Genomic DNA, 18840 nt, shown 5'->3' with positions numbered 1-18840 from the left:
GACCCCATGCATTTACTCACTCACTGAATTATATGTCTTGAGGCCTCTAAGCCAAATCATCTGCTGAGCACTGTAAGTAAAGGAAATTGAAAGAAGTCTCTGGCCTTTTGAGCATATACTACCACCTATTGCACAAATAACTACTGCCAATTTCTCCTCTAGTCACATAAGCTTAATCTATTTAATTTTAATACATTTGTATTCAGAATTAAAGATAGAAAAATGTTTGGAATAAGAAAGCTCTAGACCTATCATTTACTTTCTCAAATGTGTCCTCTTTAATTTTCTCCCCCTGTAAATGCCAGAACTTAGCTGTTCTATTTTCATAAGTTTGCTCCACAAGGAATTCTGTTTCTGCCTTTGGTTCTTCTGTAGTGTTCTGACCCATTACCACCTTCGGCTTCTCCTATTTTTCTTCCTTCACCTTGCTCTGAAAGACTCCTTTCTCTCCGTGAATAGCTTTTATCCTACAACCTCAGAACCACTAGGCTAGCTATATCTGGAATAAATGTCTTTAAATTACTCATTTATTAAATCTATTTTTGCTGTTTCTAAATGACCATGACTAAGATAAAGAACTTAAAGTGGGCCATCCAACAGCACCCTCCTGATCTAAGTCAATTCCCAAATATTTTTTGTTACAGAATATGTCTTTGGAAATTAATATAAAAATAAAATCCTCATTTTTATCTTCAGAGGCATGGCCACCAGTTGATAGTCCATGCTGCAGGTGGATAGCCTGACACATAGGAGCATGTAGATAGCACCTACTAGACTTTGTGGGTTATAAAAACAGAAGAGGAGGAGAACAGGAAGGCAGGAAGGCCAAGGATGAGGGTGGCCTGAAAAGAGTAAGAAGGAGGATTTAGACTGGATACAATCAAGATACATTACATACATTCATAAACTTTTCAAATAATAAATAAAAGAGCTTTTAAAATTATGAAGGAAGGACAAAGGCATAAAAATATTAAGAAAAAAATAATTAAAATTAGAATTAAATAAAATTTCTACCCATGATTGGCAGAGCATGAATGCTTGCTGGGGGAAGTGAGAGGTGAGTTTTCATACTCACAGTTACTAGCATCTTACAATTAATACTTACTATGGATTTATCTATTTTATGTTTTCTTAGAGTAATAAATAAGGTAGAATAAGATGTAAACAAATGTCTATTTACTCCTGATTGGGCACCAACTTAGAACAAAGAAAATATTGTACTCAAGTCTAACTTGGTGTACCTTGTGTGTACTAGGCTGCCTTCAAGAGTATACATGAGAATTCACTTTCAGGAGAATGGGTAACTCAGGCATCTACATCAGTGTAAAGTCACCAGAACTCAAACAACTCAAAAAAGCTCTGTCACCATGCTCTTTGTAGAATCTGAAGACCATTCCACTGAAAATTCTCTTCTCTGACTGAGGTGAAGCACAACACATGAGAGATGATTATACTCATAAGCTAGCTTTGTCTCAAAATAGAAAGGCTTTTAAAAACACACAGCTTATATATTGTACATGTGTGTTATGTGCATGGGGTACTTTTGGGTTTATATTACAGACTTCCCCAGGATTTCTGTCTTGTCCTACTCTTATTTGCTATCTGTTCTTCAAGGCAGATTAAAACCTGCTAACCAGGGAAATTTTCATTTTTAAACACCTATAAGTCTAACTAACATGACCCTGTAAACATCAGGTTGACAAGGGCAAGAGCAATAGACACGTTAATGTAGACAGAGGAAAGTCAAGGAGGCCTCAACCCTGCATGAAGAACTGCAGGCAACTAAGGAATGGTGAAAACAAGAGAAAAGAATCTTTCCCAGGGAAGAAGACAATAATTGGTTACCCAGATGGTCAGCTCCAAAAACATACAAAAAACTAACATTTTAAAGAATGAGCAATTATATTCATATATTTATGAATACAAATGAGTACATGCATAAATGATTACAACAATTATTAATGAACAAAAAGGATCATGAGTTGGAAGAGAGAGCAAGGGGGTATGTGGGAGGGTTTGGAGGGAAGGGAGAAATGATGTAATTACATAACAATGTCAAAATTTTTTTATCCATTTAGAGCAATGATTAGTGGAGATTTTGGTCTCATACCAGTCTTTACAGTCTTAAAAATTTTGGAGATTCTACCTGAGCCTTTTGAAATCTGAATCATATCTACAAATATTCAGGAATACTAAGAATTAAGCTCAGAATTCTGATGTGCAATCAGGGGAAGAACAAATGAGGAAAGGCAGAGTGCCACTTTGTAATGACAGCTTAACATTGATCAAAATTTGATTCTAAGTTGTAATTATAAAATCAAACTGATTTTATTATATTACATTACACACACACACACACACACACACACACACACACACACACACACACTCAAAGGTTACTATTGTTTTGGTGTCTAATGCTAGATATACTCCGTAGTCTTCACATAGGGCTGGATGACAGCAGATAGTGAACTAGTAAATAACTGTTTCTATGGTGAAGTCACTCCTCTGACACTTGCTTTTCCATCTGTAAAGTAATGAAATCTTTAAAAGTCTTGTCCAAGGAAATGTAATGAAAAAGATGAACAAATGGTGCCATGCCATCTAATCACTCAAGCTGATTTTTCTTTTATTTCATAGGGATAAGAACATGTAAGTAAGATCTACTCTTTCATATGTATGATTGTTTTCCACAATGATGTATCTATAGACATGATGCTTAGATTTTGAGTTTTATTCATTGCTGTAACTGAGACTTCAGAATTGTGGATTAGCAATCATAAATTTCCTTCTGTCCTTGACCCTTGGCAACCTCCTGTATAATTTTTTTCTGTGTTTGACTATTTTTAATAGTTCATGTAGTTAGAATTATATAGCGTCTATCCCCTTCTGTGACTTGCTTATTTATATCAGTGTCAGGAAATTTTGTCTGTCACCAGGTGGACAATACTGGAGCCACATAACTTTGTTAGAGTCATGGATATTTTTGGTATGTTACTGAAAAAGGAGGAGAGATGCTATGGTGCCAAAAGAAGGGAACACAAGCAAGGAAAGGGTCAAATATATGCTGTACTCTCCCTCGGGCTGAATTTTGAATAATTATATGAAATTCTGGGCTCAAACACAAACACCTCCAAGAACATGGTGGTCAACTTGGCACAGGGAAAGACGATTCTCCTCTACTCTGCTCTGACCTACCTCCGCTCTGCTACAACACAAGTCCTTTGCTGTGAGATTACTTCAGAATGGGCTAGATGCACAATTCCTCTGAATTTATCTAAAATGGCATCGAATGCTTATTGTCCTGTGGAGTTGTCCAAGCCAACACTGTTGAATAACCCCCTCACTCTGTGGCTCAGTCCTATTTCTTTAGTATATGACCCCCTTTGTTGTGTTCTCTGTTGTCACTGCAGAATGTGTAGCCACTAATGAGTATGGCTCACACCAGCAGTACAGAGACTGTTCTCCAGTGGGTTTTATTTTAATGGAAAAAGAAAGGTTTTTGTTTCTAGTATCCTCAACGAACATGACCCAGAGTCTCTAAGTGAAATACATGTCCATTCCTAATGCAATCCTGTGGAAAAAAATCTAGGACATTAAGACATCTTTGAGTCAGGCGTCAATCAAGGACCACACTTGAAGAATAAAAAATGAAAAGTGATGGATCTTTTGGAGGTCCTTGGTCAGTGAGGCAGAGTGAATTTTCTGCAATATAGTTTCAGTAGAATAAATGAAAATGATGAGAACAAATGCTGATGATCTAAATGTTTCCTGTTTTGCATGTGATATTTGTACATTTTGTCAAATTTGTTGTTTGAAAATTTCAAACAATAGGACCACCCTGAACCTGGTTGCACCTCACCCTTGTTCCCTCTCCACCCTCTGCCCTCTGCCCTCTGCCCTCTGCCCTCTGCCTTCTGCCTGCCACCTGAGTGAGTCTGGACACTGCTCTGCTCTCAACCTCCCCCATCACCTCCTGCTTAGTTCTTCCTGAGCCTCCCCCTGGACAATAGTGGACCTGCCCAAACTGGAAGGGCCATCCTGAGTCTGGACACACCTCACCCTTCTCCCCCCTCTGCCCTCTGCCTGCTTCCTGAGCCTGAGCCTGAACTTGTTGCCTGAGCCTGAGCCTGAGCCTGAGCCTGAGCCTGAGCCTGAGCCTGAGCCCTCCGACAGCTCCCTGAGAGGAGAGACCCCCACCTGCAGGCACTAGAAGAAGAGATGGGAAGAAGACAGAAAAGAACACACTCAATAACAGAAAGACCAATATGACACCACCAGAATCAAGGGACTCCACACCAGCTAAAACTGAAAAGCCCAATGCAGAGGATGAAGAAAAGATGGACCTTAAAAATTATCTTATGACGATTATAGAAACCATTAAAGAAATAGAAGAATAAAGAAGTATAAAATTACATGAAATAGAGGAAAAGACAAACCAAGAAATTCAAGAAGTAAACAAATCTCTTAAAGAATCTAAACAAAGCCAAGAAAAAAAAAAAAAAAAAACAACCAAACAAGTGAAGGAAACAATTCAAACAGTTCACGGTTTGAAAGCAGAATTAGAAACAATAAAGAAAACACAAAATGAGGGGATGCTGGAAATAGAAAAAGTGAGTAAACAATCGGGAACCTCTGATATAAACATAACCAATAGAATACAAGAGATGGAGGAGAGATTCTCAGGTGTTGAAGACTCATTAGAGGATATACAGTCATCGACCAAAGGAAAATCCCAAGTCCAACAAATCCCTAACACAAAATATCCAGGAAATATGGGACACAAGGAAAAGACCAAACCTAAGAATAACAGGTATAGAAGAAGGTGAAGAGATTAAGCTCAAAGGTACAGAAAACATATTCAACAAAATCATAGACGAAAACTTCCCCAACCTACAGAAGGATATGCCTATGAAAGTACAAGAAGCTTACAGAACACCAAACAGACTGGACCACAAAAAGAAGTCCCCTTGACACATAATAATCAAAATACCAAACCTACAGTATAAAGAGAAAATATTAAGAGCAGCAAAGGAAAAAGGCCAAGTAACATATAAAGGCAGACCTATCAGAATCACACCCGACTTCTCAATGGAAACTTTGAAAGCCAGAAGGTCCTGGATAGATATCCTACAAACACTAAGGGAATATGGATGCCAACCCAGACTACTGTATCCATCAAAACTTTCAATCACTATAAATGGAGAAAACAAGATACTCCATGACAAAACCAGACTTAAACAATTCATATCCACAAATCCAGCAAAACAAGTTCTGGAAGGAAAACTCCAACCCAACGGAGATAACTACACTCACAAAAACATAGGCAATAGATAATTCAATTTTACCATACATGAAAAGAAACAAGAGGGTGAAATCCACACACAATGACACCACCAACAACAAATACAAAACAAACAAGAACCAACAATCAATGTACATTAATATCCCTCAATATCAATGGTATTAACCTGCCTATAAAAAGATACAGGTTCTCTGTACGACTCAGGGCTTTTAGATGGCAAGGTATTTGGAACATGGCATCAGGGATGAGGAAGGTTATTTTTTATGAGTACAGCAAAACTGGTACCTTTCATATTGGTGGTTTGAATGATAATGTCCTGCATAGTTTAATATGCTTGAATACTTGCTCACCAACTGGCAGAACTATTTGGGAAAGATTAGGAGGTATGACCTTGTTGAAAGAAGTATATCACTGGGGGTGGACTTTGAAGTTTCAAAAGACAAGTGCCCCATTCCCAGGTTTCTCCTATCTGTCTAATGATTATGGATGGAGATGTGAGTTCTCAGCCGTTCTTGACAACATGTCTTTACTTTGCCCTCATAGACTGAAAACTTCTGAAACTAGAAGCCCAATTATAAGTTTTATAAGTTGCCTTGGCCATTGTGTTTTGTCATGGTAATAGAAAAGTTACTATGGTAGTCATTCTTAGATAAACTAAAATTGATCTCATTTTTACTAAATGACATTAAATTTCTACCCTATTACAATATTGACTTTTTTATCTATTTTATATGAATTTACTTAAAAAACAAATGAATTAGCCAAAAGAGCTCTGTTCTAACAAATAGACTAAGGTTCTTATTTTGGGATTGGGTTAATTACTGAAGGAGTAGCCTCCTGATAAAAAGAATTAGTCTAGCCTTATTCCTCCTTGTGTTTTGCATATCTCCACTTAACTTTCTCTGCTGTTGTGATACATCATGGAAGCTTTGTCAGAAGCGGGAACATGGTCCTGGCAGTTTTCATCTTCTGAACCATGAACCAAAAATTTAGCATAATACAGCAATTCATAACATCTATTTTGTTACAGTAGATGAAAGCATACTAAAACACCAAACAATTATTTCAATTTCTAGACACTGAAATATGAAAAAAACTTCATAGGATAGACCTGAATTAGCCTATTCAAGTCTATCTAGAAACTCTGAGCTACAGCCTTGCAACTCAATCTAGGTATGCTGAGCCCCTCAGCCTACCTATAAGCTCAAGAAAACACATGCTTGTTGATATAAGCTGCTAAATTTAAGAATGCTCTTTATGGAACCTCTTTTGTAATAATAGTGTTTTCCTCATATATAGAAAAAGAATTGCCACACATACCTCACAAGACATGAAGATGAATTGAATTTTTTAAGGCTTTGGAAAATACCTGCTATACCAAAAGTATATGTATTACATTACAATGTATGTCTTACTTGTTACCTTTAAAAATTAAGTGACTTGCTTAACAATTAATGGATAATGAATAAAGATAAAAAGTTGAAGTGTGATCGGGTTTTACTAGATAACCTAAATGCTTCAAATACTGACAGCTGCACACCTGGTTTATAACATCACTAGTGATGATTATCTTGGAGAAATGTAATAAATGGTGGAATAAGAAGAATATACTTCTGACTCAGATTTTAAACTAATTTTCTATGTAAACTTTTTAATGTTATCTAATAGGAACTCACTGCTGGGCATGAGGGATCTTAACAGGAATTAAGAAAAGAGCAGAGAGATGAGGGGCAGCAGGGAGTGGATACAGCTCCTCTGCCATCACTATTAGTGTGATCTTGAGTAAAAGCATTTCTGAGACTCAATAACCTTACTGTAAGACTGGGACAAAATTACCCCACTTGAATAGAATTTTGTGAAAGTTAAAAGAAATATTTGATGTAACAAAGCTGTTAAATGTTACAGAGTTAGAAAATGATCTTTTTTTTCTTCTTCTTCCTTTTTTCATGTTTCTATCTTATGAAGTTGACCCCAGAGTTCTTTATGTTCCTAATGATGACTAAGGAAATTAAATTTTCTTACAACACCATATAAGAGTATAGTATTAATTAAAATGATAGTTTGAGAGAATTACCTAAGTACTCTCAATTGTAATTATGGAATTCAAGCCTCAAGTAAATAGAAACAATTTAATCAAGATTAAATTGTGTGATTGGGATCAGAAGCAGTCCCATCAAGATCTCAGAAAGTTATTTGGACTTCACAATGTTACTCTGCAGGCATCTTTACTCTAACTTTCTTCCTTTCTAAAAGACCCGAGATGGAAGTTTATCACCCAAGAACTCATGTTTGTACTTATACATGCTTTTCTCCAATTCTGCCACAGATAGGATTCTCAGTGCCCTTCCCTGTGCCTTTCTCTTCTCTGAAGGATAAGGGAAATTGCATGTTCCTTTCCCAGACTTCTGTCCAGTTAGGGAAGTCCTTAGGACACAGTCCTGTCAAGAAAGATAGACAAGAAGTCTGATGAAGGGTTTCTGAAAATTATACAGTGTTTGCAAATGAGCCATTTCTTCCTTCTTACTGATTTGGCTTCAATATAGATGTCTAGAGTTTTCATAATCATCTTAAATGGAAATGAAATGAATAGAAGGGGTGATTGGAGGAGAATTCAGTTCCTTCATGAGATTAAAGACTAATACTCCAGCTGTTTATCAGAAAATCTCACAAGTCATCTCACAAGTTGAGTAAAAGAACACATCAACTGAAATGTAACATAGCCAGCTCATCACAGCTTGCAAAATTAGACATGTGCCCTGGAGTCATAACAAATGTGGACTGGATCTTTAAATTTCTTAAGGAACTCTTATGAATATTCTAGTTATTACAAAAACATTATTAATAGAAAAGATTCATTGCCAGAACCTTCAAGTGGTATAATGATATAAAAAATAATGTATTTAAGTATTTTAAAGGCAAAAATATTTTTCAAAGTATCTCCTTTAACTAATAGCATTTGATAAAAAATGAAATACTTCATTCAAGAACATCCTCAGGAAAGGGTAAATTAAATTTGTATTTGAAATACCATTATTCCATAACAAAAATTTAGGCATTTTCAAAGTTATAAATACAAATAAAGAGAAAAGACATATTTTTACAACATTGTGCTTAGTTTTGAAAATGATTTACTTCAAGTTTTATTTGGAAGAAAGGCATCATAATATGTGTTTTGATATAATAAAAAATGTAAGGGTTACAACCACAAAAAGACAAACATGATATGTTCTCACTCATATGTGGATTTTAGACATAGAGTAAAGGATTACCAGCCTACAATCCACACTGCCAGAGAAACTAGTAAACAAGGAGGACCCTAAAAGAGGCAAACATTGTCCCCTGGAGAAGGGGAAAAGGTCAAGATCCCCTGAGCTAATTGAGAACATGGGAAGAGGGGGAGGGAGCTAGGAGAATGAGAAGGGAAGAAGAGAAAGGATGCAGTGAAGAATAGAAGAAAGGGTATGTGATAGGTAGGGTTTTAGTTGGGGGGGTGGTAGGGAAGGACGGGAGGGAGAAGGGAACTAGGATTGTCATGTAAATCAATCTTGTTTCTAATTCAAATAAAAAATGATTTAAAAATGTAAGGGTTAATTCAAGAGCAATTGTTTAGATCTCAAACTATGTTACCAAACCATAGTAATAAAAACAATATGGTACTGGTCTAACAACACACATGTAGACCAATGAAATAAAATTAAAGTGCCAATATGACTATGCATCTGATGTTTTACAAACATGCCAAGGATGCACACTGAAGAAAAGAAAGCATCTTCAACAAAAGTTGTGTGAAAAACTGGATATCCACATGTAGGTGAATGAAATTTATCTATGACTATCACCTTATGCAAAACTAACTCGAAATGGTTAAAAATCTAAATGTGAAAACAGAAAATACTAGGAGGAAACACAGGCAGAGACTTTTCTCTCTCATATGTGTGTCTTAGCTCCTAATCTTTAGATGGGAGTAGATACCGGGAGTAGCTGCAGAAAGAGGGGAAGCAAAGGCATTATGATGGAGGAAGCAATAGAAGGAGAACACTACTTTTGAAGAGAAAAGTGAGAAAAATGAATGGGAAGAGAGGGAAACTAATACAAAAGAAGAAGAGTGAACAGTAAAATAACAGTAAGGACGTCTGAAAAATTACAAGGAAGCATATATATATATATATATATATTATATATATATTATATATAATCTATCTACTCTACCTAAAATTACATTTGATACATATAAGTATGTGTATAAATAAACAGATATAGTTTAAATGAAATTTTCCCATCTGGGCTGACAATATTTCTGCCAATTGTCATAGACTATCTAACCCTGAACAAGGACTTTCCCAATAGACATGCTAACATGGAAGAAGAATGGTCATCAAGCTTCAACCCTGAGCAAAGACCTACAGATAACTAAGATATGCTGACAGTAGGGAGAAGCAGTCTGTCCCAGGGGAAAGGCCAAAAATTGGTTTGGTTATTCAATACCAAGTTTTCAGGCCTGAAATCATTCAAGTAACACTATATACAGTGAGGAGGTTGTGTATATACATATCTGTGTGTATGTGTCTATCTATGTGTGTATAACAACAATTAAAGAAACAGAGGCCTTGAATTAGAGAGAGAACAAGGGAAGTGTATGGGAAGGGTTCCAGGGAGGTACGGACAGGAAGGAAACAATGTAATTATATTTTAATTTCAAATATGTATATCACTAATTGAATAGATCTAGTCAAACAACTAGCCGAGCCATCAGACATGAACTAGCTGGCTAAAATATACAATCCCAAGCTTCTTAAAGTCAGCCACCAAATACTTTCTCTTTACAGCTCATCCACCTTCCTTATGAAGGCAGTGCTTCATCCACTTCAGCATCCATTGCCCAGTGAACCAATCACCACCATCTTTGTTTGTTCTGACCATGGTAACAAGAAATAATGGTAACCAAATAGCAGAGCTTTGGGGTAGATAGACTCAATCCATTTCTCTAGTTCTTCATTTGACACTTGTCTTGAACATCTTTCTTCCACTTCTCTGATTTCCTCACTTGTAAATTGTAGAGAATGACCACTTCTGGTAAAACTGCTTATTTTTAACGGGTGCTGCCTGCCATATGAAAACCACTCTGGAAGGGTTCATTTCACAACATTTGCGGTTTGAATGCTCGTGACCATGCAGGAGTATCTATTCTATGGAACTGACTCTTGCATTTCAAATTGCAGATGATGTCACACTTTCCACAGCATTTGGTCCTAGCAATTCCACAGCTATCTCTTTATCCAACTGAGTATGCACATTGACAATACCATAGGCATGTAAATTATGCTGCATTTTTTAGTGTAGATAATGTTGCATTGTGTAGTGCTTCTAGGCAGATGTCCTTTATTAAAGAGTAGGCCTTGTGGGGAGAGATTATCCATCCTACTCATACCCCTAATATTTCATACCATGCTTTGCACAGAAAATTTAAATATTTTTGACAGGATGTCCTTGGATGTAGAGACAGATCTCAGAATTCTAAAAAAAAAAACAGTCAAGGTCATTTCTCTGTATGTTTCAGAGTGGGTTTTCCAACTGACACCATGTGTAAAGGTCCTGTGTATCCCCAAATCCCAGAAGAAAGCACAGTGTGGGAAATAGACCTATTTTTCTCCTACACTTATGAATCTGTGTCTCTATCATGGTTTCAATAATAAGGTTTAGTAGGAATTCAATGTTGAAGAATAACTGTCACCTAGGAAACAAATTATAAATTTTTCAAATGACTACAATTTTAAATTTCAGACATCTTGACAAAAAAATAACTGTCTCAAAAGAATATTTTTCAAGACCTGGAGAAAATTAACCAGATGAAATGATTTTTACATCTATGTTTATTCTGAAATGTGTTCACAGAAACTTCTACACACAGATTTCCTTTTGATCAGTATGTATTGACTTCCAATGTCAATGTGAAGATAGAATTTATATAGCCCAATATAATGGTAAAGAATATATTTAAATATGCCCAGGGCACTGTGTTTCTTGATATATAATACCTATAAAAGGGAATGGAAAGGTAAAAATGGCATAACAACACAAAATCCTCCTCAAAATGAAGTTGCATTATTCTAAGAATAATGCACTAAGAAGAGATGATAAAATGCATTTAAAATCTCTGACACTCTGCTGGGCATTGGTGGCGCACGCCTTTAATCCCAGCACTTGGGAGGCAGAGGCAGGTGGATGTCTGTGAGTTCGAGACCAGCCTGGTCTACAAGAGCTAGTTCCAGGACAGCACCTCCAAAGCCACAGAGAAACCCTGTCTTAGAGTGTCTCTGACACTCTAAGAATGTCTATCATAAGATCATATCTAGCCATCAAATACAACCAGTGCAAATATGCAATATATCCTTAGGTGTTTACTTACATAGAGACTTAATCCTATTGCTACTGGTTTGTGCCAGTGATGATTTTTTCTTGATTATTAAGTAGCCAGTGTTTCTATTTGTACTCCGTTTTCTGTCTTAACTTTTTTCTTTATTGAGCTTTTGAGCATTAATGTCAACACTATTAAGCTTGATGCTACTTAATTATGTTACCATTATCTCTTTGCTTTTTCTTCAAAGTTGGTTTCTTGTCCAGACAAGTGACAGCCTTATCAAAACATTCATTCTGAAAATGATTCCATTTGCCATCCTGCCATCTCCTGACACCAGCAAACTGATGGATCAGTCTAGGCACTATCTTTAGCAGTAACATGATTAACTAAATACTGTAAAATCCTTCTAGAGAACAACCCACTCTGAATTGAGGACTGCTAACCTAAACATAAATCTATTTTGCATGAACAATGAAATCATATGCAAATTGATGAGAAGCCACTTGCAATCTTTCTTTGCTAAGGAGTGGGAAAAACCTAGACCTATGGGTGTATTTATTCTGGGTCTGTGTTTTCTTTATATGCACTTCCACGCTTTTCTGTGCTTGTTCATCTACTCTCACATTTCATGTCAGTCTCTGGGTCACACTAGTTCATCATGGTTTCTTGTTATTTCTTTTGTCTATAAAGTACTCAATGTAAAAAAAAAAAACTTTTTGATAAGATAAGTATAAATCTCTAGCTTGCTCTGTCCCTACTGCATCGGTCTCTGTCAGTGCCCATAAAGATGGCTCCACTTCATATTGGCTCAAGGGAAAAGAGTTCAGAACTGTGCCCAGTAAGTCAGTCATAAGACACAAAGGTCAAAGGCATGGCTGCAGTAGGATGTTTGATCTTGGCCTTGGGTGACCTGGTCTAAGGTATGGTTACTCCTGACCCTCAAGGCCAAGTAATGAGAAGTTGAATCTAAGGTGTGGTTATTGAATCCTTGGATAAGGTATAAAAGAGATGTAAAAAATAAACTCATGGCATTCGGTGTTAACTGAATCTGCCCTCCTGCTTTTATTCTGTGTCTCCTTCTTTTCCTTTAATGTCTTTAGCTAGCCTTTCTCCAGTCCACACTCCCCCTCTCAGGTAGGAACCCTGGGCTGCCCAGCTGGCTCCAACTGCAGCCCAGAAAAGACAGCTTCCCACAGGTCTCTTTCCCCAGAACTCACAGAACACTTGTGGATAAAATTCACATGTGCAGCCCACCATTGTCACATACAAGGTCACTCACATAGGAAAATCATGAGGCAGACTGCTGGTCAAGGACACCAAAACCTCTCAGGAGAGAGTGAAATGGATTTCCTTATATATCTGGGAAAGGTGATGAAGCATATTTATTTAACACTTTCCACGCCTGATCCATAACTTTTTCTTATTCAGACATATGGCATATGACTGTCCATTTGGATATCTGCTTCAGGCCTGGCAAATATTTAGAAATCTGTACAAAAGAGTTTCCTCTAACAGAGATTTTTTTTTTTCATTTTCAGCCTTTAAGTTACAATTATAGAGAACATAAAGAGCCCAAGATTTCTGACTCCAAAGATATAACACATTGAGTGGAACATGTGCAGGCATCCCAATCCTGCCAGTAAACTCAGAGTGTGGCATGTTTTCCTTCTAAATATTATTATGCTATTTACACCAAGACTTGTCTTGTGCTTCAGGATGGAGGACTGCCAGAATCATATTAACACATATTGACAGGCTCTTTCTGATTTTCTGTCTTCAGAATCTCCCTAGAAATTTGGTCTTCATTTCATGTTGTAGAATTTATGTTTATACTGATTTGAGAGGCATAGACAATGTAAAGGTGAATTAATCATCAAAGCTAACGATTTGGGGCTGAGCAAAGGATACCACCCATGAAAAAAAAAAAAAAAAACTGCTTCTAAACGGGACTGACCTCTTGGTATTTATTTATGATGCCTGAAAGTTTGTTTATTTAACTCTTGATTTCTTCGACAAACTAACTAGCTTACTTTGATGCATTTAACAAACTATAAATAAACCAAGAGTAGAAAATCATAAACAGTTAGTTTTCTAAAATTCTACCACCAATCTATATGTAACTAATAATAGTGGCTGTACTTGTAAATATACACATGTTGAAATACAGAATATGGAATTATGTATTGTTTTCTGTATATTACTCTCTTTTATCACTTCATTAAAATGTTAGATATAATTTCACATACATAAAAAGATGCATTATGCTTCCTTAATATTGACTGTTTTTCATTGTGTAGCTAGACATGTAGCTGGATTTTTTTCCATCTGCTTTAGAAAATATATTGTTCTGATGAAAAAAAATAAATGATAAAAAGTTACCATCATCAAGAAAAACAAAGAAGTTGATGGTTAAAAGAAAAAAGAAACAGTTATCAGAATACAGTCTCCTGGTTATTTGGGTCTAGGAGAGGGATGGGCTACGCCATAGAAACAGTATGGACCAATTTGTCAAAAGACTGTATTTAATACACTAATGGCATACAGATGCTCTTCAGATACCCTGGAGTCTCAGAAGTGCTGACTTACCTTCTCATCCTCTCCTGCTAGCATTAGATCCTCACTTTTCTTTGTCCTTTTACAGAAATGTCGACACATGGCCAGTGTTACAGATGTTACTGATATCCACTGATGCCCTGTCCCAGTCCTCAACAGTACAATGGATAAAACACCTGGGTTTACTAGGACAACTTCTCCTTATTTGATGTTACTCCAGTGGCCACCAGTAATTCCCCACCTACCCCCCACCCCAGCTACACCTTTGTATGCAGTGAGAGTCCAGCATCTACATCCACTAGCCTCGCTGCTTCACATGCTGGTCCTAACTTGCTTGCATCTGCCTGATCCCTTCCTTGGCTGTCACTGGATTACTTTCAACCTAACTAAGGCCCATGAGATTCATCTTCATCATTTCTGGCTTCTGTGAATCTCTGTTAATAAATTTCACAAAAGTTTCACACCATGTACATAAATCACTTTGTGATAGCAACTATCTATCTGAGCAACAGCAAGCATAGAAGATGAGATAAAGAAGCTGATTATCTTAAGATAACTGACCATTTGAAAGAGTTTTCCTAATAATCACACCAACCCACCAGAGGGGCATAGTCAAGTGTGTATATGTGTGTACTGAAGGAAGAGTTTCTCTACCTCATATAATGCTTCTCTTTGTATTCTTATATTCATCTAGTTTCATAGGATTGACATAGACTTCCTTTTTCTTTAATTATAAAGTTAACATTAAGTTAGTACTTGTGTGGACAGTGTAGTTAGTAATTTAAATTCATTATCAATTTTTACAGTAGCTTTATAGATTAGGTATTATCTACCTAATGATTGAAAAATGTGGAATTTAGAGGTTAATATTTTGTTTACTATCATGTGACTCATAGTGAGTAAGTAGTTTTAACCAACTCTTTCTTGTTCTAAACCTTACTAGTAATAAAATGTTACAGATAAGTGAAATTTATTGTTTCAAAATGAAGAGCTTCTTACCTACACATCCTAAGTGTTCTTTCTCTCCATTTTCATACTTTATGTAGGTAACTAGGATGATGTCTGAGAGCACCTGGTGGACATTAGGTAGAAGTGCCATGGGTGTTGTGATGCAACTAAGGTAAAAGGGAGAGAGGCCTGTGCAAGTCTACAGTTAATCTAGATAGAGACGTGAGAATTCAGGAATATGTTAAGAAGGGTGCAGCTTCCTGTATACACAGAACACATACAAAATCACATATTTCTACTTCATGCAATGAGATTCTACACTGCCATTAATTATCACAAACAGAAATAATAATTGAGTATGCTATAGAATCCTCATAAAATTATGTTGCTATCTAATATATAAGAAATAATGTAATACAATATGAACAAAATATAACAAAAACAATTACAAGGATATACTAATCTGAAAGAACATTTTAATCAAAATATAATTACTCCCTTTTCACCTTTCCTACTTTAACCTCTCCCATGGACCCCACCTCTTGCTTTTTCTCAAATTCATGGTCTCTGACCTCTTTAATTCTTAAAAAGAAATTACATTTAGTATCCTGAGAGAAATGAAGGAAAGTGCTACATCTTTTTCTAAAATGAAATAAAATTAAAAAAAAATAAAGCAGAGGTGGATATAAAATAAAAATGGTAGAAAATATAAAGTAGATAAAATTATAATAATGGGAGAAAAGACTCAAAGGATATTGAAGAATAAATTTGAAGAAAGCTGTCAGAAAGTGAGCCAAGGCTGATGAGATAAAAAGAGAAGATAATGAGAGAACAAATCCAGAAAAGTCCTTTGCAGGGCTGCCAGAAATAAAGAACAGGGGAGAAAAAAAAAAGCAGAGAACACGAAGTCATGGAAAGAATTTCAGGATTATTTCCAAGAACCAGAGAACATGAAATTTTAGTTTCACAGAGCCCATAAAATGTTCATAAAAATGGAAGAAAATAGATCTAACCCAAAGGGCCTATATAAATGGAAAAAAGAAGTTCTCAAAGGAAAGTTTTATGAGCTGAAACACATAAAAAGAAGAAGGGGGAAGGAGGAGAGAGAGAGGGAGCGAGACAGCGAGAGAAAGAGAACATTCAGAGACCTTCATACTCTATAATGACATTTTCAGGCACATGACACATTCCAACCTGATATCCCATGTGACCATTCTTGTTAAGATTAATAGAACCCTCCCAACTCATAGAGTGGAAGAGGAAATACTGAAAAGTGTGGATGAGATGGAAAAGATGGAAAAGAAATTTCCAGGATAGTGATGGAGTGAGCACCCATGGTAACAATGGCAATCCATGTTGCCACCAAGGATGAATACATAGTCCTCGGAAGTGATAGATCATTGAACTAAGTATAAAGAACAGTTAATGCATATGAATATGTATTGATAAGCAACCGGAAATATCTGCTTTAGGATATTGATCTTTGATGTCAAAATTTTTGGAAATAAAGAGTTTAGATAGAAAAAAAAACAAACAAAACAAAACAAAACAAAAACATCCTGAGTACCCAGACCCAGAAAGACGAACAGAGTATGCACGCACTCATAAGTGGATATTAGAAGTAAAGCAAAGGATAACCAAACTACAATCCACAACCCCAGAGAAGCTAGGTAAAAAGGGGACCCTAAGAGGGACACAACTGAAGGGCCCCAAGAAGGGAAAATAGTTAAGATCTCCTTGGGTAAATGGGAAGGGACTAGAAAGGAGGGAATGGGAGATGGGAACATGAGGGATCAAGAAGACAAAGTCGGGGCGGTGGAGGGGGACAACAATGAAAGAGATATTTTGACAGAGGGAGCCATTATGGGGTTAGGGAGAAACCTGGTACTAGGGAAATTCCTAGGATTCCACAAGGATGACCCCAGTTAAGAATCCTAGCAATAGTGGAGAGGGTGTCTGAATGGGCCTTCCCCTATAATCCAGATTAGTGACTAACAACCTAGATCATCATAGAACCTCCAAGCAGTAACTGATGGAAGCAGATGCAGTGACCCACAGCCAAGTTCTGTGCTGAGCTCCCGGAATTCAGTTGAAGAGAGGGAGGAGGGATCATGTGAACAAGGTGGGCCAAGATCTTGATGGGAAAAACCACAGAGACAGCTGACTCCAGCTAGTGGGAACTCATTGATTATGGACTGATAGCTGGGGGACCTGCATGAGACCAAAATAGTCCCTCTGAATGTGGGTGACAGTTATGTGGCTTAGTTTGTGTGTGTGTTGGGGGGGTGCTGGTAGTGGGACCAGGACTTATCCAGGGTGAATGAACTGGCTTTTTGGTTCCCATTCCCTATGGTGGAATACCTTGCTCATCCTGATACAGGGGGAGGGATATGCCAGACTTTGTTGACTCCCCAAGGAAGGACTTAATCCCTCTGAGGAGTGGGTTGGGGGTTGGAAGGAGAGAGGTAGGGGGAAGGAGGAGGGGAAGGAGGAGGAACTGGGCTTTGTATGTGAAATAAAAGGAAAAAATTTAAATAAAAAGAAAGTAAATAAAAATTTACAAAAGGCTAAAACTACTTATCTGAATTTCTATAAATTATGGTACAAATAATAGAGAAATGGCAAACTAATGACATGGGAATAGCAAAACAAAATGATATAAACTATGAAATGGAACAATCCATTTATCATATTGGGTTCTGAAATTTCTAAATTAAATTTATTTGAGGCAACATCTCTGTTAAGAGCCCCAAAGAAGAGTCGCCATGTGATCCCAAGAAGAGAGGACGCATAAGGCCAGCCAGCATCCTCGGAACTGACTGACTTACAGAGGGATCCTCCTGCTCAGTGTTCTGCAGAACCTGTAGGTGATGACTTGTTCCACCTGCAGGCCACCATCATGGGCCCGAATGACAGTCCTTACCAAGGAGGTGTTTTCTTCCTGACCATCCACTTCCCGACAGATTATCCTTTCAAGCCGCCAAAGGTTGCTTTTACAACCAAAATCTATCACCCTAATATCAACCACAATGGCAGCATCTGCCTGGACATCCTGAGGTCCCAGTGGTTCCCCAGTATTGACTGTGTCCAAAGTTCTCTTATCCATCTTCTCACTGCTCTACGACCCCAACCCTGATGACCCACTGGTGCCAGAAATAGCCCACACCTACAAGGCCCACAGACAGAAGTATGCGTCCTCTTTGGGTTGGCTTTGTGTGCGGCTGCCCAGGTTCCCACGGACATCTTCCTGCCCAAGCCCATATACAACAGACTAGCAAGAGAGTGGACACAGAAATATGCTATGTAAGTGCTCGAAGGCTCCATGGGAGACACTGTCCAAGAGAAGCTTGCCAGGCAGAGTGGCCGTCCTGTGAAGCTCTGAGCTATTGGCTAAGACACTCACAGAACATCCTACGTTCACACACGTGTTGACCACTCACTTTGTCTGGCTGCAGCATGTTGGTGCCACTTTCAGCCATTGTGGCCTTGACAGTATCACACCTTTGATGCCAAATCAGCAACCATCGTTATGATCTGCAGTCTTCCTGCTTACTAGAATTGATCTATGCCCCAGCTTGTCTGTTTGTTTCTGGGGAATCAAGCCATGCATGCCTCCCCTACTTATCCTCAAATGGTGCCACTAGTCACCATGGCACTATACAGGAGCCCAGTCTGC

General features: G+C 37.5%; 1 pseudogene; it reads left to right on the top strand.

Moving 5' to 3' along the window:
- Positions 1–17981: 17981 nt before the first annotated feature.
- LOC100752171 lies at positions 17982–18559 on the top strand (annotated as a pseudogene).
- The last annotated feature ends 281 nt before the right edge of the window (positions 18560–18840 follow it).

The sequence above is a fragment of the Cricetulus griseus genome (genome assembly GCF_003668045.3).
Source record: "Cricetulus griseus strain 17A/GY chromosome 1 unlocalized genomic scaffold, alternate assembly CriGri-PICRH-1.0 chr1_1, whole genome shotgun sequence".
NCBI lineage: Eukaryota > Metazoa > Chordata > Mammalia > Rodentia > Cricetidae > Cricetulus > Cricetulus griseus.
This window is presented reverse-complemented; position numbering and strand designations above follow the sequence as displayed.